Source organism: Ambystoma mexicanum, chromosome 3q (assembly GCF_040938575.1).
Source record: "Ambystoma mexicanum isolate Mex_15411 chromosome 3q, UKY_AmexF1_1, whole genome shotgun sequence".
Lineage (NCBI taxonomy): Eukaryota > Metazoa > Chordata > Amphibia > Caudata > Ambystomatidae > Ambystoma > Ambystoma mexicanum.
In genome coordinates this window covers 182,266,880-182,288,661 of record NC_090926.1, presented here as the reverse complement: position 1 = coordinate 182,288,661, position 21,782 = coordinate 182,266,880, and the positions used below count along the sequence as shown (strand labels likewise).

General features: G+C 43.3%; 1 protein-coding gene across 3 annotated transcripts in view; it reads left to right on the top strand.

The window, feature by feature from the left end:
* DIP2B (disco interacting protein 2 homolog B) overlaps nt 1-21,782 on the top strand; it is a 1,149,028-nt gene that overhangs the window by 543,748 nt on the left and 583,498 nt on the right. The window lies entirely within an intron of this gene.

Here is a 21,782-nt window from a genome sequence, read left to right as displayed (position 1 = left end):
TTTGTTCTACCGGTTTCATCCATTCTAACTAATTCATCAACGCCATTCACTTTGTTCACTCTGTATGCATTCTGTCCATTTCAGGAGTTTAAGTCTCTGCTGTTTCCGTATGATTTACTCTTATTAACCATTTCACTGCTTTGATCTCTTTTATTCGTTTAATTCTGTTTGTCCGTCTTGTTTATGATAGGGGTTGTTAGCTGTCAGTTTCTTGCATCAGATGGTTTGATGGATTGGTGTCATTGAGTTGCTGTTGGTCTGTTTGGGTTAGTTTGGTACGGGTTGGTTTTAGGGGAAGAGCCAGGTTTTCAGCAGTTTGCGGAAAGATGTTAAATCCTCAGTTAGGCGGATGTGGGTGGGAGTGAGTTCCATAGGGGCCAAGGCTGAGAATGATGATCCGCCTAACCTGATTGAGTTTGTCTTCGGTATGACTCGGAGGCCGTCTGAGCATGATTTTAGGGTGCGTGGGGGGTGGTAGGGTTTTAGCTTGTCTTGAAGATATTGAGGTCCAGTTTTATGCAGTGCTCGATGGGAGATGCACAAGGTTTTGAAAGTCACCCTTTGGGTTACTGGAAGCCAGTGCAGCGTCTTAAGGGCTGGGGAGATGTGGTCTCTTGGGCCGAGCGCAAGAAGCAATTTGGCTGCCGCGTTTTGTGCCCTTTGGAGTTTATTCAGTTGGTACGCGTGGCCTCCGACGTATAGGGGGTTTGCGTAGTCCAATCATGATATAACGATTGATTGGACCGCGGAGAGTCTGTTGGGAAGGAGATATATGGAAAGATGCGCCTAAGGGTTTTAAGGTGATAGTGGCAGGACTTTGAGATGTTGTTGACTTGACGCGAGAGTGTTGGGTCAGAGTCAAGGGTGCATCCAAGATTTTACACTGAGTTGGAGGGGGTCGGTGAGTTGCCCATTGCGGATGGCCTGGGTAGTGGGTGTGGAAGAAGTTCGGGGTTGCCTCCTACCATTATTTCAGTTTTGGAGGGGTTTAACAGCAGGTGGCTTTGGGTCATCCAGAGTTCTATGTCAAGGAGGCAGGAGGCCAGGTGAGGTCGGGAGTTGGGTTTTGAGTTCAGGAGTTTTAGAATTAGTGTGTCGTCTGTGAAGTTGTAGTACAGGATGTTGTGCGAATGAATTATTGGTGGGAAGGTGATCAAGTAGAGATTGAACAGGAGGGCGGATAGGCATGCTCCTTGTGGGACTCCCGTGTCGATTGGTCGGGCTTAGGAGGTATAGGTGGAGAGTATCGTTATTTGGTACTGATCTTTGAGGAATGAAGCTATCCATTTAAGAGCGGTTCCATGAATTCCTAGGGAGTGGAGGCGGTCTAGGAGGATTGAGTGATTGTGTGAAAGGCGGCGGATAGGTCAAGAAGGATTAGTGCCGCGCATCCCGTGGCGTCTGCCGTCATTTTAAGGTCATCCCAAATTGAGTTTAGGATGGTTTCAGTTCCGTGACGGGCTCTGAAACCTGATTGAGCGGGTTATAGGAGATTGTTGGCTTCGACAAAGGCATTTAGTTGGGAGTAGGCGGTTCGGTCAATGAGTTTGGCAAGGAATCTTGTGTTTGAGATGGGGCGGTAGTTTTTGGGCTCGAGGGTCGAGCGAAGGTTTTTTTAATTAGAGGTTTGACATGAACCGTTTTGAATGCGTCGGGAAAGATACCAGAGGGAAGGGAGGCATTTATGATGTATCTTGCGTGTTCACCTGCGCAGGTGGAAGCGAAACTTTCTTTGAGGGTTGTGGCTGGGCAAGGGTCCAGCGGCGAGCCAGATGGTTTGCCGGCACATAGAAGTTTGAGAAATTGCTCTGGTGATATTGGACTAAAGGATTCGAACGTTGGTTGCGTAGTGGTCGCAGCTGGTGGGCCGGCCGGTATGGGGGAGAATTGCTTGGTGGATGTAAGAGAGCCAGTTTGGTGGCAAGAGTATTTGTTCTTTCGAGAGCCGTGGTGAAAAAGTGGAGGGAGAGTGAGTCGCACAGTGATTGTGAGGGAGTCTGGACGGTCGTGTTGCAAGCCGGATTGGCGAATTCGGAGATGATTTTGTGGAGCTCTTTGCTTGGGTTTTTGCAGTTTAGGATTCGGGCGTTGTAGTGGGCTTTTTTTGCTTTCCGAATTTCGGCCTTGTACTGATAAAGGTGTCGGGCCAAGGCGGCCCTGTTCTCGTGGGTTTTGGCTTTCTGCCATTTGCGTTCTAGGTATTTATATAGTTGTTTAGTGATCTTCAACTCAGGCGTGAACCATCTGGGGAAGAGGCCACAGCGGGTTGATGGTTTGCAAGGGGGTGTGAGCCGCATCAGAGATGCGTTGAGCCATGAGTCAAAGTCGTCAGGGGTTAGTTGTTTGAGTTGGCAGGTAGATGGTGGAGAGTGGAGGAGTGCGTTGGCTAGGTCCGGGACGATTATTAGTTTTTTTCCGGCATTTGCGTAGATGCGGAGGTTCAGATTAGAGTACGGGAAGGGGGTCGGTTGAGTGAATGACGATGAGAGGATGAAGTGATCGGACCAGAGGATAGGGGGCTTTAAATGAATCAGGGTGTTGGAGCTAAAGATGGCATCAAGAGTGTGTCCTTTATAGTGAGTCGCCCCGTTTATGTGGGGTTGGAGGTTAATTGCGTCCAAACCGTCAACCAGAGTCTCTCTCATAGGGTTGGTGGGGTTGTCGAGCCATATGTTGTATTCAACTCCTGTACACTACTCTTTACTCCTGAATACCTGCTGCTCCCTTACATCTGTGTAGAATTGGTTAGTTGTGAGTTGAGAGTTTTGCAGGGGAAATATTAACTTAAGCGCTATTTTTCCAACAAGCCAAAACTGTTATTTTCTGCGTTTTATATTATGTGTTGCTATAAGTGAATTCAACTGCCGTACCTACTTTATTTGTATTGTCACCACATTGGTGATTGCTGCACCATATATTAAACATATGTTTGATTTGAATTTTAAATAAATAACAAAATATTACCTTTACCAACCAGCCCGATTCCTGGTCCATTGTGACCTGTGGGGATTTTGAGAAGGGGTGTGATATGAGTGGTATATCACTCAGAATATTGAACCTATAGACACAATAAAATAAGTATTTCATGTGTGCTCTGCATGCTAGGCTGAGACCCGGGTGTATTGCTTGATTGAAATCCTTAACAAGGCTCTGGCTGCACAAGCCCAATAATGATCCCTCATCACTGCTGTACCATGTACCATCCCTAGAACATCAAAGATTTGTCCACAATTTTGTTTGTCTCCATTTTATCTTTTGCCATTATTTCTGAAGCACAGCTTTGAACTCTCCAATGGCACTATCTGCAGAGGTCCTCCTCTGTCTTCGACCCAGGTTAGTAGTTTAGCAAGTCTTGGCCATAATGGCTTGCAGCCATTCTGCACAATGTCAATGACTGGTTTATAGTCAATGATCACCCAGGCTCTGCAGATGACCACTGTGTCTTCCCATCCATCTGGTGATAACACAGATCCCCAAATCTGCATTTGGCCTCTATTCTTCAAGCACCTCTGCAGTTTTTTCCTGCAACCACCAATTTCTTGTCTGATCCCAGCTCCTTTTACCAGAGGCTTCTCCTATCTGATCACATGATTCTTGGTTTGGGCTTTGTTTCTTGTCTTGGTATCTTGCACATAGTCATCTTCATCTGGATCTGTCTATTCAGTTGCCCATTTGAGATAGGCATCTCGACCCAGGAACTGGCCTCTGGTTTTTCGAAGCGGTGTGTGAAAGACAATGAGCTGTCTGGACATCTATTTCAATATCTATGAACATTTTAGACTTTCCCATACTGTATGGCAGGAGTGCACACACACCCTACTATCCTACTTCTTTCATATGCTGGTACCAAATGTTGTTTCCCAAATTAGCTGTACTGTCCAGGTAATCATTTAGCTCGATCATCTTCTTGAGTGTTTCTTTTAGTTCTCATTCTCCTCATGTGACCTTCCATAATCATATCATGAAGAGTACCAGCATAACTTCTTCTTTCTGGATAAATCATAGGCACATCTATCAGTGGATGGGGTACACCTACATGTATTCCTTGGGTAGGACAAATTTCAGAGTTTCATCCTCTCACCATACCATTTGGGCATAAAAATATTTCTCAATCTCCATGTGTGTCTTCTGGGGATTACCTTTTGGATCAGTTATCGCAGGATCAGGTGTTTCTGCGTGCATTATCTGTACAGGCACATTGTCTGGCAATCTCTCATTTTGCCAAGACTGCTTTTTGTGCCCAAACAGAATCTCTGCAACCTTTCTTGCATGTGAGTGATATATTTAATTTATATCACGCTTGTACACAAGTGTTTGTGAGCGTCACCAGGCAAAAGGGGAGGGGGAACAAGCGCGAACAAAAAATATAACCGTGATCTTACTAGGCCCAGTGACATCTAAGAAAGCGCAAGTGCATGGAGAAGGGGAAAAAATGGGAAGTGCATAGAAGGGGGTGAAATTACAGAGCTGAGGAGAGAAAAACAGAAATAAATATTAAATAAAATAAATAAATAGTGATAAAAACCCTGGTAGTGCAACCAGCAAGTGGCAGGTGAACGTTGGTCAGCTATATCAACTTATATCTGATAAGTGCAGAAGAAAAGTGGGAGGGGACTGTATGGGTACAGAGCAGAACCCTAGTGCAGGAGGTGGCCTGGAGGCAGTGCAGGAGGTTGGCAGGGTGAGCCTGTACCTGCTGCTGGATGACAGAGGGTGGCCAGGTGCACGATGCCAAGAGAAGAAACAGATCCGCAGGGAAGAAGGGGGGCGAAGAGGAAAGTCTTGAGATGCTTCTGCAATTGGAGGTGGTTTTCCTCAAGTTTCACAGTGGCAGGGAGGGTGTTCCAAAGGGAGGCACTAGAAGAAGACAGATCTACCTCCGCTCGTTTCTTCACAAAACGACTAACCCTGAGCGTGTTACAAGTAGAGGAGCGAAGGGCTCAAGAGAGGAGATATTTACGGAGGGATTGTTGAAGGTATTTTGGACCCAGGCCCCAAAAAGCCTTGTGGACAATGCAGAGGGTTTTAAATTTAATCCTTGCATCCACTGGGAGCCAATGAAGGGATTTCAGGGCTGGAGAGATACGATCCCAGGGCTTGAGGCCAATGACAAGTCTTGCAGTCCTGTTCTGGATTAGTTGTAAAGGGCGGAGAGTGGAGGCAGGTAGATTTAGAAAGAGGCTGTTAAAGTAATCCAGTCTGGAGAGAACCAGAGCTTGAGAAACAGTGAGCTTTTGAGGGAAGGAGTGGAAAGGCAGAGTACCTCTTGGGAGGTGCAATAAAAAGTTTGACTTTTTCGAGACATCAGAAATGTGTGAGGAGAATGAGTGTAGAGTCAGATACCCCCAAGTTTCTTGGCCACGCAGGAATGATTGCTAATGGCACTTATCTCAGACTCGGGTATTTGGTCATCTTTCTTTGGAATAGGAATAACTACTGAGGCAAAGGTATGTTGATGTACAACACCTATTCCGTGGACAACATGTATGCCTTTCTACATAAGGTATCACAAAATTACTATTAGTTCTGCCCATCTTTATTGCCTAATGAAGGAAAATGTATCTTTAACACATCAGCATTAGGCACTACATCTGGAAACTGCTGTCTTGCCTCGGTACTTTCGTCCTTGATCCACTGTCCTTGATCCACTGTCTATTTGCTGAACGATAAGAAAGAACTCCATTTCTCTGGAACCAGTTTTTAACCATACGAAATAGAAGTCTCCTGCAAGAAGAAAACTGCTCTCAATATGTCTAGACCAGTTCAATGACACATACCAGCTCCCAATCAACCCCTCGAATTTGTCTTGGGCCAGATGACATGACAAACTTCTTTCAGCATGAAAGCCTGTCTTTACCAGCAACTTTCTCAATCTGTCCTTTGAAAGAAATTTTCATACCACCGTCCTGTGGGTTCTCTCAGAGTATAGGCTCACTTGAATTATAATTCCCTCCAAGATCACAGTCAAATTTTCAGTGTTCCTCGGATCCCTTAGGAAATTGAGCACGTCTGTACGTCTGCCAACAAGATGTGGGTATTCTTCAATCTGACGAAAGAAAACCCTTTTCTTATTTGTGCTATTCCCCACTATACTCTGGTAACTGCAACAATTGCTCGATGATTGCTGCAAGTAGTCTCCTCACATCAAATCAGGCCATTTTTAGGATCTTGCCAGAAAGCACGAATGTTAGAAGTTCTCCCCACAATTGCTGGATATGAGCTCAGCACATAGAGAAAAACCTTAAATATAATCCTTGAAACGTTGTAATTGGATAACACCATGGGCAAATCCAAACAAGAACTCTGTGGAACGAGTTGGGATACTGCACTCTACTGCCACAATCCGAGTCTGCCATATTGCTCTTCTCATCAAGGCTTAAGCATGCCTCAGTCCAAAGTTTAACAAGCTCCTCTGTGGCTTAAATAATAGGTTGTTCACTCTATATAACAGCAGAGAATGTTCTCATCAGCTTCCCTTAACCCTTTCAAAGATGGCTTAAGAGTGTCCAGAACCAAGCCACAGTCCAACAAAAACTGTCTTTGTACTTGTCAGCTTCTGCATCCTCCTTCCTCGTCATAGATCTCATCTGCACGTGCTGTGGTTCTTCCCTGATGCTTGTACTTAATTCTCGTTGGGGTGCGGAGGGCAGAGGGGTTTCTCCAGCAAAGATTTTAACGTCGCCAATAAATATCCAAGCACGCCTGCCCTGCACTTTGACAGCAGACAGCGTGACGTCTTCCACAATGAACGGTCCGTTGAAACTGGGTTCGTCCCACCATTTTCTTGTGTGGTTAAGGATTAGGATCTCATCTCCAGCGAATAGTTGGGGAAAACTGTGTTCTGTACTGCCCTGCACCCTTGTTGCTGTAACTGTCCTGAAATGACAGAAATACTGGAATTCATACAGTTCAAATGATCATGCATTTCCATTCCAAACAAATCTGTAGTTGACTGAGCATCACTTCAAACTCTGGATGGAGGCATTAGTGGTGATCTCAATCACCTCCCAGTCACAATTTCGTGAGGTGTGAGATGGTGGTCAGAACCCTGGTGGTTCCTTAAAGCATATAATGCCAGTGGTAGGCAATGCAACCCCCTTTATTCAGAGTAAGAGTCCACTTGGCTATCTTTTCCTTAAGCAAACGGCTGAGCGCCTCTCAGATCCCATTTCCTTGCGGATGATAAGCCAAGGAAAACTTGTGCTTTAAACCAAACAAGCTCATCTGCTCAAATGTCTGCTTCACAAAATGCGATCTATTGTCTGACTTTAATACCTCACATACTGGGTCTAAAATCCCCCTGTAATATGCAAGGGGCTTGTACCCCAATGTGGTTCTCTGCGTAAGGACTGTTGTCCTAACAGTACCATCTGTGTGCGTAAATAAAAATAATTCTTCAGCATAAGAGCTGTACAAATTGCTTTTTTCAGCTCTTCAAATGCTTCCTCCATTCTCTCGGTCCACACGATTTTCTCATGTGTTGCCTGTGCTTTCTTTAAAGCCTGCATTAAAGGCCTTATATAAACTGTAATCAAAGACCCATGCTATGACGTATTTACATAATTCCAAAAACCTCTGCATGTGTTTTATCGTGTGTGTGGCTTTGAAGTTTTCAAAATAGCCCCAGCTCTCTCAGGAGTAACCTTTTTTCCTTCATGTGAAATCAATTGGCTAATGTATAACACTTCTTGTTGACAATACTGTAACTTCTCTGTCAACAGGTAGTCTCAGTTGAACAGAATCGCATCTGCACTCTTCCTCTGAAGTGCTGCAAACTAAAATGTCATCCACATATTACAGAACAACACTTTCCAAATCAATATTGCTCAAGTCCATCTTCAGGACTCTATTGAAAATCGATGGAGACTCACAATACCACTAGGGAAAACAAGTGCTTTTCAGACGACTTTGTCTGAACGTAAATGACGTCGGATCCTGCTAGTCTTTGTGAAATGGGGTTGAGAAAAACACATTTTTCAAATCAATCAGTGAAATATCGTGCTCCTACAGGTATATTACATAGAATTGTAGACGGGTTAGGGACTAGAGGGAACTCGGATTCTACAATTTGGTTAATCGGCCTTAAATCTTGAATTAGTCTGCAAACCCTTCCACCCCCCACCCCCTTCCCTTTTTTCACAGGATACATTGCGGTATTACATGGTGACTCTGATGTCACTAAGATGCCCTGTTCCATCATGGCGGAAATTGTCTTAAAAATACTTTCATCTGCCTCTCGAGACATGGGATACTGTAGTGCTCAAGTTAAAATTGCTCCTGGTTTGGTTTAGTCTTCACTTCTCCAATCCCCTTCAATAGGCCTACTTCATAGGGGCCTGTGGTCCATAATGAAGCTGGCACTTTCGCCATGTGTTCCTCAAAATACTCAGGACATTGTTGTACGATCATCATTTTCTGAGGTACCTCTCGTTTGATGCCTTTACCCAATAAGTAATACTCATCTCAAATATCACTTCATCAGATGGATGATCGCCAAATATGTCCTCATCGGTGATGTCAGTTGATCTGTAAACTTCTCTGAGGGCGATCACTGCACACCATGGTCTGCCTTTGTCGTCATTCCCATCAAGGAAAGCCATTTCACCTTGCACTGTGTCTGTTTGTAACTCTAAGGGAAACACTTGCCCTTCTTCACGCATGGGTACCTTTGGCCTAAACAGAAATTCATCAGGTATCCTCATTGCTCTGCCTGAACAGAACACGTACTCCATAATAAATGTCTGGCTCTAAAAGTATTGCTCTCATGGCTACTTAGCCTCCAAATGCTCTGATAATTTTGCACACGTTTAAATCATGCACTCCTGGTGTTGAGTATACTATGCCTTCATCGGTAAAAAAGATTGTCATATTAAGCTTTGTCATTAAATGTTGACCCAATATATTGACAGGTGTCTGCCTCGGATATAGCAGAGGCATCTTCATATCGCATTCTCCTATAGAGACTTGTAACTCTTCAGTAAAAGGAACTCTGCTTGTAGCTACTGAAAAGCCTTCAGTATTCATTGTGGTGCCAGACATTAAAAACTTTCCCTCACATATACATGAGCGCGTGTCTACTAAAAATGTTTGCCCCCTATAGTGACGTCTACCCTCGGTTCCTCGTGAGGATTCGCAGTCACGCATGGGAGTGAACACGTCAAGCCTCCAGTGAGCTGTCCTATTGCGGGTACAGACTCATTCCGTTACCTGTAAACTGATTCCCTCCACTAACAGTGACGCACTCTATCCTAGGTGTTGCTAACTGTCCTGTACTTGTACTCTGCTGAATCTGCATGGGTGCATGCTGCGACTGCCCTTGCGTAACTTCTGTGTCTGCAAGCCTTGCTGCATTCTCAACGCTTGCTGCTGGATCGTTTGATTCTGAGCAGACTCATCACTGTACTGCTGCGAATATGCAGGTGGGTTTGATATCCCCCTTCTTGAAAACTGGTCGTTTTGCATGAACCCCTGAGTTCTATACATGCAAGCAAAATGCCCTGTCATCCTGCATGTCCAACAAATAGGTGGCCTCCTAATTTGCCCATCCTGCATGTTCTGACCGTCATTCTGCATATTTTGAAGCCCACCTTGATTGTTCTGAAAGCCTCCCCGATTATTCTGCCAGTTCCCTTGATTATTCTGAGAACCTCTTCCTCGGAATCCACCCCTTCCGTGCGCAGTAAACCCATTATTACTCTGGTCAAACTGCCTTTGGTTATTCACCTACAGCATATTTGCAATCTTTTGTGAATTCGATCCATCTACACTCGTCAACATCGCCCCGTCAATGGCATACTTGGACAGTTGTTTCTGCACTCATTTTGCCTCTTCGTCTTTCCGGGCATTGTCTTTTTTGCGATTCTTCTCCTGCAAGAGCCTGCAATAGTGCGCAATGGTCAGCTGACTATCTGACCACGGTTTGGCATCTATACCCACTAATTTCTTGAGCTGGTTCTGTACTGGCTCTGGCAGTCCCTGGCATAAAATGTAGAATACCGGTATAGATTTTGCCCAGGAGTTGCGCGTTTCCAAAGGCCAGGATTCCTGAAAATGTTGAATCTACATCAACAGATCATCTCCGTCCTTCATCTTATTTGTCATTATAGTTTGCATTCCGGCCGTGTCTGGATACAATACCCCAAGCGCTTTCCAGACTGCCGCTCTACAGTTATTGAACGGTGCTCCATCATGAGCGGTGTTGACCATAGTCACACCAGGGTACCCTGCCCTCGTCCACACATCAAAAAAACTAAGTACTCACGAGTCAACCGTTTTTTCCCTTCCCCCTTTAATTCTTTCTGGGCTTTCATTTCATCATATACCTTATCAATCGCTTCCCCAATGCTCCTAGAGTCAAACTCTTCTTCTAGATCTACTCTAGACGGACCTGGTAATGACTCCTCTGTCATCCCATGCTACTTCTGGCTCAGGATCTCTTATCTCCTTTTCCAGGCGATCGAGATCACATGCTTTCTGCCTTCTTTTACGTTCCAGATCGTCATCAAATTCTCTTCGTTTCCTTGCTTCCTCTCACTGTCTTCCTCTTTTTTTCTTCATATCCCTTCTCTCATTTGCCCTGCATATCTCCTCATCCTTTCGTGTCTGTATTCTTTTATGCTTTAATTTCTGTTCCTCTGCTTCTATTCTTTTTTGTTCTAATCTTTCCTGCTCATCGATCACTCTGTCTACTATCGCGTTTTCTTTGCTCTTCTGCTCTCTTGACTGCTCTTCTTGGTATAACCGCTCTCTCCTTTCCCTGTCCTTCCTTTTCACGCCTTCATCTTTTAATCATTCCTCTTTCCTTCTCTTTTTTATCTTGTTTGTCTTGATCTTTCGTTGTCTTACATCCTCAATGCTCTTACATCAAGTTTTAATAAAATCTGATTCCCCATCCATTATTTCTGTAAAAGCGCTGTCTCATCTTCCTCTTCTTTCTCCTTTCCATCATTTTATCTGTCTCCCTATGTCTAGAGATGTACTTGCCCGATCACTTCTTTCCTTATCGTGTCTCTCCTTATCTCTCGGGACTTTAGAGATTAGATCTTTCTCAATATTTTTCTCCGTGCTCTCGTCACTGGTTTGCACAGGGGACTCGTATGCCGGGTTACTATATCCTGTTGCTGCTTTAAGCTCCCTCAATGGGTATAACCCATCGTCTTTCTTGCTCTCGTCTCCTATTTCAGCCGGGACGGGAGGATCAGAAGACTCCTCACCCCACTCTCTGCATATATTAAGTATCCAATCTATAGGAGGCTCTCCAACTTTCTCTTGTTGGTACATTTTCCAAAGCTCAAACTAGCGAGCCGCTTTTCTAGCTTCTTCCCTGTGTATGCTGCATGCAGATATGTCGTCATATGCTGCAGAGCTACCTTCAATAGTGAACCTCCTTGGGTCTGCAGCATAAACATTTTATCCGCTGTTCCTTTAACCCATTCTGCACTGTACTGTTTGAGCTTAGGTGCATGCTTTGGTAACTGCTTACAGAGATGCACAAATGGAGTAATATCCTCCATTCTTGACTAGTCTATTCTTAACTTGGTGTAATACTAGTTTATTTTTAATCACAGATTTAAAGTACGTTTCATAAAAATGAGCGTGCACCACTCGTCGCAAGCTCCATTCCCACTAACCACAATTTTTACTTTAATCTTAATAAAAATAACCATCAGGTTCAGTTCTACACAATCAATTAATTTTTTCCACTTAGGACTTCATCGTTCACAAAACCACATAAAACAAACAAACTCAACCGGTTACATAAATCTCTTACAATCTTTTCTCTAAGACTCGTCTTGCCCTCTAAAAATACTTCAAATGAAGTGCAAATTAACCCCTTTGAAACAGTCTTTAATCTGTTCCGTCTCCTAATGTTCCAATATAGGACTCTGGGTTCAAACATCTTTTGTTACGTTGTAGAAAACGCAGGCATATATTATTCACTTACTCTCGCGTTCAATTGTATCCCGCTACCCTGCATTACTTTTTTTTCTTTACTCCTTACCCATGCTTTTGTCAACTCACTCAGGTTTTTACGCGCCAATATAATTTCTCGTCTTCTGACTCTCTGGATCGTCAGTTTTTTTTACCGCATCTTCAACCTTCCGATCGATCTGCTTCGTGTAGAAGTGGGAGGGGATTCTATGCAAACTAGGGGACCCGTTGCACCCGGTCTTGCACGATCTTCTTAAAAATGTACACTAACCACTATCTACGGGGAGCTTCATGTCTTTCAAGCCGAATGGCAAAGGTTGTTCGATATTGCCTGAAGTGTACTCAGATCGATGGCTCTTAAACCATCCTCTGCTGCCAAGTGAACTGGATAGTCCAGTCCCTTTGAGCAGCAATTAGCCTCAAGGTGGATGGGGAATCTTACTCATACATCAATAATGGAGCCAACTCAGAAAGTTGACAAAAGGAAGACTGTTTTAATGTCAATTATCTAAAACCGGGCAATCGCCCTATCTTCAAACTCAAAGTACTTTAAGAAAAAACTGCACGTTTGTAAGCAGAATGTGTCATCAATGACGTCTACATCACATGTGTACTAACGTCATCCTACGTGGCAAACGACAAACGTATAAGCATGGGCTATTGGTTCTGAGTGAACATCTAAGTATATGATCCATACTATTCTAAAGTTTAACAATGTGATTGGTTACCCAACATCGGGTGCAGCAACTAGGCCTTCCCTTCAAAATGACCACTATGAGCGTCACTAAATACACTACGTCCCATTGGTTTGCACACTATAGGACCCCAAGATGTTGCTTGCTTGATGCCTTATAGAGTATCCACTCTCTCTCTGGTCATTGCATCTTTTATGTACTTCATCTTCAGCTCTATGCAACATATACTGGCAATGGTTACTGACACTACCATTCATCCTTGCAATTTATTGGCTCTGCTTCTTCAGGGATTTCATTCAAAATGGCCATCATATTTCTTTGTATGCAGATATGGTTTTCTCAATGGGTACCTTGACTCCCAGATTCTCTTAGGTACCTTTCACTGGTACTGGACTGAGTCCATACTCTGCTCTTTGCCGATTCAACATACTCTGGTTTCCAGCATATAGGCAAAGGGGCGGGTCAATTGAGGTGGGGGTAATTGGCTCCTCTACAACTCGTTATTGTTAGGGCAGTTTTTCTGAAGTCCAATTAAGGGCTTAAAACCATTCAACTGAGGCAGTACAAGACTCCACTCTTAGTATAAGGCTGCACCACCTGACTTCAAAGTAGCGTAGACCGAGCAGCCAGGCTGATCTTAGAAGGGGAGCTGTTAGGGAGAATTCTCATAAATATGCTAATTCCCTTCACCTTAGAGACCGCCAGCAACTTTGCTGAATTTTTGAGGACTTGATGTGTTTCCTGGAAAGAGTGTGAGCCTTTTTCCCCACTCTTTCCTGTATTTTGATGTGTGTTTTACACCTGTGTTCTTTGATTATGGAGTTTTAGAGAACTCCATAGTCATCATCTTTTCATGTGTGTTACACAGCACCCTCAGTGCAGTGACACAGGGATGTCTTTTAGACTTCCCAAAGGTTTAAATACCTTCTCTGGGATAAACTACTGTTTCCCAGAGAGTGTAAAGTGAAATTGACTTTACTAGTCTTTTCCAAATTCCTAGACCCAGCACACATCTTACAATGGAGTGCTGGAGAGGTTACATAGTGTCTCCTGTGTCTAAATACTTATGTAGCAGTCAAATGCTACCCTTTCCTATTGAAAAGGCTGGTGGCAGTGGTTTTACAATGAACTAACATGATTTTTCCCGACCGCGAACACCGGTACCTACAAATCACGGGAGCCATGTTTTTCAAGATGGCGCCTTAAGCCCCTTTGTTTAAACGGGTCCCGGTGTTTTTTCACCATTTCTTTTTGGAAAGGTCCTTCTAGTGGTTCTCTGTGCGCCAAACCAGGTTTGGTCCCTTTGTTTCCATGCCTTTGGCCGGCTTCAGGACTGAAGCCCACCTGTTGGGGTGAATTCTCAGAACTGTTCTAATTCCCTTCTACCTTGGAGAACCCCAGCTCTTTTGCTGGACTTAAGGACTTTTTTTTATCTCTCATGTCATTTTAATGTGATTTAATTTGTGTTCTTTTTAACTTTGGAGTCTGACAAACTCCATAGGAATCTTGACATTGTCACACACAGCACCTTCAGTGCAGTAGCACAGTGAAGTCTCTTGGATTTCCCAAAGGTTTAAATACCTTCCTTGGTGAAACTACTGTTTCCAAGAACAGTGAAGTGAAATTGACTTTACTTACAATTTGTAACTTTCTAGACCCAGCACACACTCTTACAATAGGGTGCTGGAGGGGTTACTTAGTATCCCCTTTGTCTAGTTTCTCATGTAACATTTTTTAATGTTACCCTTTCTACAGTTAATGGCTGGTGGCAGTGGTTTACTTTTTACTACCATTGAGTGTTTTTACCGCAAGCTGCGTTTGCAGCCATGGTAAGGCACCCATGGGTGCCCATTTCTTCAAAATGGCCCGGTCTTCTTTTTTGCCGTTTTCTGTTTGAAAGGTCCTTCTTGAGATTTACTCTGCACGCCAAGCCAGGTTTGGTCTCTTTGTTCGTTTTGTCTTTGGCGAGATTCAAGAGTGAAGCCCGCCTCTGGCACCAGTATGTCTGGCAGGGGCAGGAAGTGAGGAAGGTGCCCAAAACTCCCAGTGCTTAATCCCCTTGGTTACAGGAATGCACCCAAGGGTGATTAGCCGGCTGGCTGTACGGCAAGGACAGCCACCCTGCTGTGTGATTGACAGCTAGACTGGAATGAATGGGAGAAACCTGCATAAAAGGCGAGGCTTTTTGGCTTGGAAGGCAGGCGACCACTGGACGAAGGAATCCGAAGAAGAACTTGGAAGAGACACCTGCTGCAACTCCTGGCCTGTTGATTTGCCCGCTGAAGCCCTGCTGCTGTGTTGAAGCTCTGAATTCACCTCGCCTAGAGATGCCCTGCAAGGAGGACTTCTCCCTTTTGAGTTGGTGGGACCAATCAACTCCAAAGTAAACCCGTCTGGACATCCTCTCGAAGCTGGTTGCATTTTCACTGCAGTTGCTGCTGGAAATGAAGAGCCAGCGAGAGGAACACAAGATTGTGTGCGTTGCTTTTAAATTGGACACAAGAGTGCTAGGAAGATCCTCCAGACTTCCCTGATGCAGGACTGACCAAGCCTGAGCTACCTCAATGGAGTGCTGAACCCCAGATATGAGAAGTTTGCCCATTGCTGCCGCTGACCCTCCCATTGAGCAGGAGTCCTCAGACGTCCTCCCTCTTTGTCCCCATGACCAAGGCCCAGAAACAGAAGGTTCTGCAGAGCTGCACAGGAACAGAAGCCAGTCAGAACTATTTCTTCTAACCAGAGGTAGTGTAAAGTCTAAGAGAACTCTCCTCTTGTTGTTTAACCTTACTTGCTCTCAGTTGAGACCTGTCTGGGTTATCTTGCAGAGTTGCTAAAGCTTTGCCCTTCACAAGACTCCCAGCTTGTGGCCCTTCATGTGTTCGATTTTCTACAAACATTTCTACAAACATTGTGCAAGACTTTTAACCTACCTGCAAAGAAGATCTTCAGCTCCCCTTGACATTGTGCAATTAACATTGGCTGTCCTGGCTCCCTGAGAGTCTCCTATTTTCCTCTGACTTTGTGCTTTGGAAGGTGTTTAAAAATACTTGCCTGATTGAGTTGTTAACCTTTGTTTTATTCCTCTATTCTATCTTTTTCACCTAACTCAATATTGCTCTAAATGTACCAGTGATAAATCAATGTCCACAGTGTCCTAGCTATTTAAGTCATCTGAGGATTTAGTTTATCGATTTATAGTGTGTGCCAGACCCAGGGGCATCAGTGCGCAAGACATAAGTGCTCAGCTTAGTTACATATAAACATGAAATACAATGAGGATCAAATAGTTACATATATACATGCAATACAATCAGGATAAAATATGGCCGAGCAGTTTCAAATAGGATTAGGTACATAATGATAGGAATTAATATGCTGAGTGAATCTCTAGAAGGGACTAGACACAATAAGCTACAAAGTATAGAAGAAAGTGAACAATAAGGAGACAGCGTTAGCAGTCAAGTATGCAGTTTAGTAAAATGCAACATCTGGCATCTGCAAGGTATAGGCAGCTGTGGAATCGCTATAGCATAAACAACTTACTTGTCGTTTTCTTTCAACCAAATGGTCATGTTTTTCCTCAATTTTGCAAATGTTTGGTGTTCTCTGAGGTAAGGTGGCAGGGAGTTCCATAACTGCGCTTCCTCAACTGGGAAACTAAAACCCCCAATACTGGATAATTTAAAACTGGGTACTAGTAGGCAGTTGGAATTGGTAGATCTAGTCGGTCTATGGGATGTTTTTCTGATAATCATATCAGTTAGATAAGGTGGTGCTTTATTGTTGGCATTTTAAGGTAAGGGTGGCAGTTTTGAGTCAAATTTTGTCAAAAGTGGAGAGCCATTTGTATTTTCTCCTGGTGGAAGAGATGTGTTCCATTCTATTTATCTTTAGCGCTGCTCTCAGAGCATTATTCTGGAGTACCTGTATTTTTTGTATGTTTATTCGCGCCGATATACAGAGCGTTACAATAGTCCAATTTAGAGAGTATATGGGCTCTAGAGAGAATTAGACAGTTCTTTGTGGAGAGAAATTGTTTACTTGCTCTAATTAATTTGCACGTGTATGCAGTAGCGGGTGCCAGAGAATTGACTTGTTTAATAAACTTAAGGATGGCATCAAGGTAAAAACCTAGGGTCTTCACCTCCTTAGCTACTTTGATGTCGTTACCATCAATGGTGAAGTGGGCGTAGTCGGGGCTTAGTTTGGACAAATGGGCCATGGTGCCCAGGATGATCTCTGTTTTGTCGTCATTCAGGCATAGTTCGTGAGTGGCCATCCAAGCCTTAACGATACTGTAAATTCTATTCACCAAGGCCAGGTTCAAGGAGTAGTCTCCGGAAAGAGGTAGGAGGATTTGGGTATCGTCTGCATAATTTGTGTAGGCGATACCGAAATGGTCCTTTTCGTCAAAGAGGGGCTTGGTGAATACATTAGAGGGTCGGTGACACACAGGATCCTTGGAGAACACCACAAGTTATAGGGATGGGGTCTGCTGATGCTGTGGGTGAGAAGACTCTCATAGTCCTATTGCTCAGGAAAGACTCAATCCAAATTATGGCTTCCTTGGGGAAGTGTGCTGCAGAGACTAGGTGGCTGCATAGGACTTTGTGTTCGACCAAGTCGAATGCAGCAGAGAGGCCTAGTAAGAGAAGGGCTGATTGGCCCTTGCCTCTGAGTTCGTCTGTTTGGGCCTTGAAATCAATGAGAGCTGTTTCCATGTTGAGGACAGAAACCAGTTTGCCGAGATCCTAGTAAGTGGTTGGATTCCAGGAAGTTCTGGATTTGAATGTATGCCACTTTATCTAAAAATTTTAGAAGAAAAGGAACCGTCATTATAGGTCTGTAATTTGTGGGTATGGTTGGGTCAAGAGTTTGCTTTTTGAGTAGAGGAAGTACCCATGATTCTTTTAAATTATTAGGGACAGTACCAGATGTAAATGAAGAGTTAATAAGTTTAGATATGAAAGGTGCAAGTTCTCTAGGAGCATCCTTAATAAGTTGTGCTCGGCATTAGTCGCCCTTACAATTAGATGGTTTGAGTCCCAGTATAACCTTCTCTACCTCAATGACGGAGACTTTAGAAAAACTGAAGCTTGTTTCCTGATTATCTTGTGGCAATGGTTATTTGCTGGGGGTGGTTTGATGTGCTAGAGAGTCTTTTTAGTTTGTAAATTGGAGACTTTGTTACTGAGTGCATGCTGAATGCTGGAGCACCACTTTCTGTCTTTAGTACAATTCTCTTGCGGTGTGATGGGTGTTTCTAGTTCTTTTAGGATTGTAAACAGTTCTTTAGTACTAGATTTAGATTGTGTTATTCGATTATTATACGTTTCCTGATTGGCCAGGAGAATGTCTGTCTTGTATTGGGATGCGATATTGGTAAGTTTAGTTTTATTTTCTGCTGAAGGTAGGAGTCTTCAGGCAGTTTCACATTTTCTTTTGATTAGTCTTAGATTCTAGAGATGAGGGGTGACCCAGGAATTAAGATGTTTTTTGGGTTTGCTCTTCCTCATTTTGGGAGGTGCAATATCGTCAAGGGCGATGGTCATAGCTTTGTTATATTGTTCAACTAGCAAGTTGGAATCCAGATTCTCAGGAAGGCAGTTGAGGTTCAGTAGTAAGTAGAGTAGTTTGTCTACTGTGATTTTTTTTTTTTATTCCTTGTGAGAGTAGGTGGGGCAAGCAGGGTAGTCTGATCTGTATCCAGTTTAGTTGCCACAGTAAATGACAGGAAATGGTGGTCTGTCCAGACTTGAGGAGCAAGATTAGTATTAGTAACATTATAGTTGTGCTCTGCAATACAGTCGAGAGTTCGTCCCTTATCATGGGTAGGGAGGTGAACTTTCTAGTTTAAGTCTAATTCTTTCAGTATATTGACGATGGCAGTAGAGTGGGTATTTTTGGTATCGATGTAACCTAAATTAAAGTCACCCAAAACTAAAGTTTGAAGTTCTTTTAGGTTATTGGACAGGGACATAGAAATGTCTTCAGGGAAGGTTCCAATAGGACCTGGTGGTCTATAAATAAAGTGGATATTCAACGTTTGGGAGTTGGCGGTGGGTATTTTGACAGTTAAGCATTCGCAAGATTTCAGGCAAGGTGTGGTGATTAATCTCATGGAAAGGTTGGTTTTGGCAATGATTGCTAATCCTCCTCCTCGGGAGCCATGTCTGTTGTCTTCTCTTAGAATGGTATAGTTATCTGGGACTGCCAAAGACGGGGCAGGGTCTGCAGCATCATTTAACCAAGATTCTGTGATGGCAAGGAAGTCAAGGTTATATGTTTGGATGATGTCAGATATTTCTGTTGCGTGTGCAACTAGTAACCTTGCATTTATTAAATCTCCTTTGAGATTTGGTAGTTGGCTTTCTGGTACATATGACACATTGGGTTTAAGTTTGTCTATAGTGGTATGCCTAGGAGAATTGTGTTCAGGTTTTTTATGGTTGGCTGGGCCTATATTAGGCTCTATAACTACCTTGTGTGGTGGGTTCTTTTTTAGGAGATTAAGTTGCTCAACCTTTTTTAGATGGTAGTTCGTACAGTTTAGATAGGCGTGCACGCAATCTTGAATTTCTATCAGCAATGCTACATGGTGCCTGTGTGAAAGACAGTTTGTGCTGTATACTAAACTTATGTGCAGATGTGGCTGACCTAGTAGGGCAAATAGGACTACTATTTGGGGTTGTCGAGGGAGCGAGCGTAATAGTTGGAGTGTTAAAGTTCAGGATGTTGGTCTGTGATATTATTATGATAGACATGGCAATGTGTAGCACTAGCATCTGGTAGGAGTCCAATGGAACACCGAGGGTACATAATGGCAGTAGGTAGTATACAGTTTCTGTTGGGCATTGAAGGTTGAAGGTAGGGGAATTAATATTAGGCTGCTAGTCTGTAGTTCAATCAATGATGGGCACAGTAGGTTAAACTGACATAGTTAAAATATCAGCACGCTAAACTTCAGAGTACTCCTAATCAGGCAGTAGTGCACAGTGACCTAATGCAACATGAATCGAGACACAGTGGGAATCAGAGAGGCAACTAGGCATAGTGCACTAAAGTGGCATGAATCTAGGCACGAAAGCAACATGAATCTGGACACAGAGGGCACCAAAAGCAATACTACAGCAAAGTGACCTAATGCGACATGAATCTAGACACAGTGGTGTAGAAAGTGTGTGTGTGTGTGTGTGTGTGTGTGTGTGTGTGCGCGCCATCCCCAATGGGTGTTATCTGATTTAGAGAAACTAAGAGTGTTTTGAAGTATATTTAAGTGTTAATGTTTAGCTCCCTTTCTGAAGGTGTATACACCCCACTGAAATTAATAATTGATTCATCAAGACACCTTGAGTGTAAGTGTTTATTTGGATAACTGTATCTGCTCGACCACACTACCAACCTGTGTAGTTAACTTATACCAAAGTTTGGGTCCCTATTGCCAGGAGGTCAGGGTTACTGTAGAGCCCCCAGAGGGTACTGCATACAATCGTGCCTAACCCCGCCAAAGGCATAACGAACAAAGGGCTCAAATCTGCCTCGACGCACAGAATAAAACCCAAGTAAAGACCTCACAAACAGAAATTGCAAAATAAGACGACCGGGGCCTTTTTGACACAATGGTCACCCATGGGTGCTACACTGCAGCTGAGGGTTCAGCTTGCGGTAGAAAAGCACGATGGTAGGAAAATTAAACCACTGCGACCAGCCTTTTAATGTAGCGAGGGTAACATAAAAATGTTATCTGAGAATGTAGGAAAAAGGAGCTACTAGGTAACCCCCAGCACTCCACCTAAAATGGGGTGTGCTGGACCTACAAAGGGAAAAGGTAGGTAAAGTCAATTTCACTTTACTATTCTTGGGAACAGTAGTTCACATAAGAAGGTATTTAAACATTATGAGAAATATAAAGGATTTCTCTGTGACACTGCACTGAAGGTGCTGTGTGTCACCATACAAAAAGTGGAAGCCTTTGGAGTTTGTTAGATACCAAAAACAGTCAAAACGCATAATCCAAATCCGGTCAAAACACATCAGGGTGGGATAAAGGTCTCACTCACTCCAGGGTAAAACTTACAAAAGTTCTAAAGTCCAGCAAAAGGGAATTGGCACAGAAATGAGAATTCTCCCTAACGGGGATTGACACCAAACTTAATTTTGCTGTTGTGACTTATCGGTAAATCACCCTAAAAAAGACTGAGCGACTACAAAGTTTGATTTATCATTTGTCTTTAATACACATTACTATATTTTCCCCTTCTTTGTTCCTGCCTTGTGACTTGGTCCTGTCTACTTATTTTGGTTTTTCCCCTTGTTCCTTATCTTTTCTTTTTTCCTGCTTCCTTTTAAACCTCCTCTGTCGCTGTAATTTGGACCTTGTGCACTTTTATGTTTTTACCAGCCAGATTAGATCTGTTGTTGGATTGGATGAAAGATTTTGGTAAAAGTTTAAATAATCACTTTTTTTTAGGCATTTAGTTTAAGTAGTTTGTAAACCTTAAACTCCTCTGAATTTTCACAGAAAGGTCTACTATTTGAAATGGGTATTGCTACATCAAATTATCTGCTTGTATGAGTTTCTTTTTGATTGCCTCAATTGCTTTGAACTGTGCCTAGTACATATAATCATATTCTTATATAACTACTGTGTTAGTGTGCTCAAAGGTTTATGTACTCCACTGCAGCCCTTCTCCCTCCTAGACTAAGCCTGGCTGCTAAGCTGCAGCCACCATACCTTTGAGTAGTTCAGACAAAGTCTAAGAAGTGGAGCCCCTGCACCTATGAGTGAGTCTTCTACAGTCCTACCACAGGTGGACTATACCAAAACTCCCTACAAGCCCTTTTCCAACTGCAAATAGGTTTGATGGAAAAGACAATGGTCCAGGATTTAAAAATTTGGTCAAGTGGACAACCTTCCATCGTAGTTTAACCGCAAAGCAACAACTTTTCTCTGTGAAGGGAGTCCCATTTGCAAGTAAATAAATGGTAAATGCTGGGACCATAGTTTCCATTGTAAAAGCCAATTTCCAGGGACTTTTAATTAATCAATACCGTACAGTACAATTGAATAGACCATTAATATTCTCCAGTTCATAATGAAACATGTACATTGACTTTGTGTTGAAATTGTTTGTTTGCGGGATCTGGGCAGCTTTG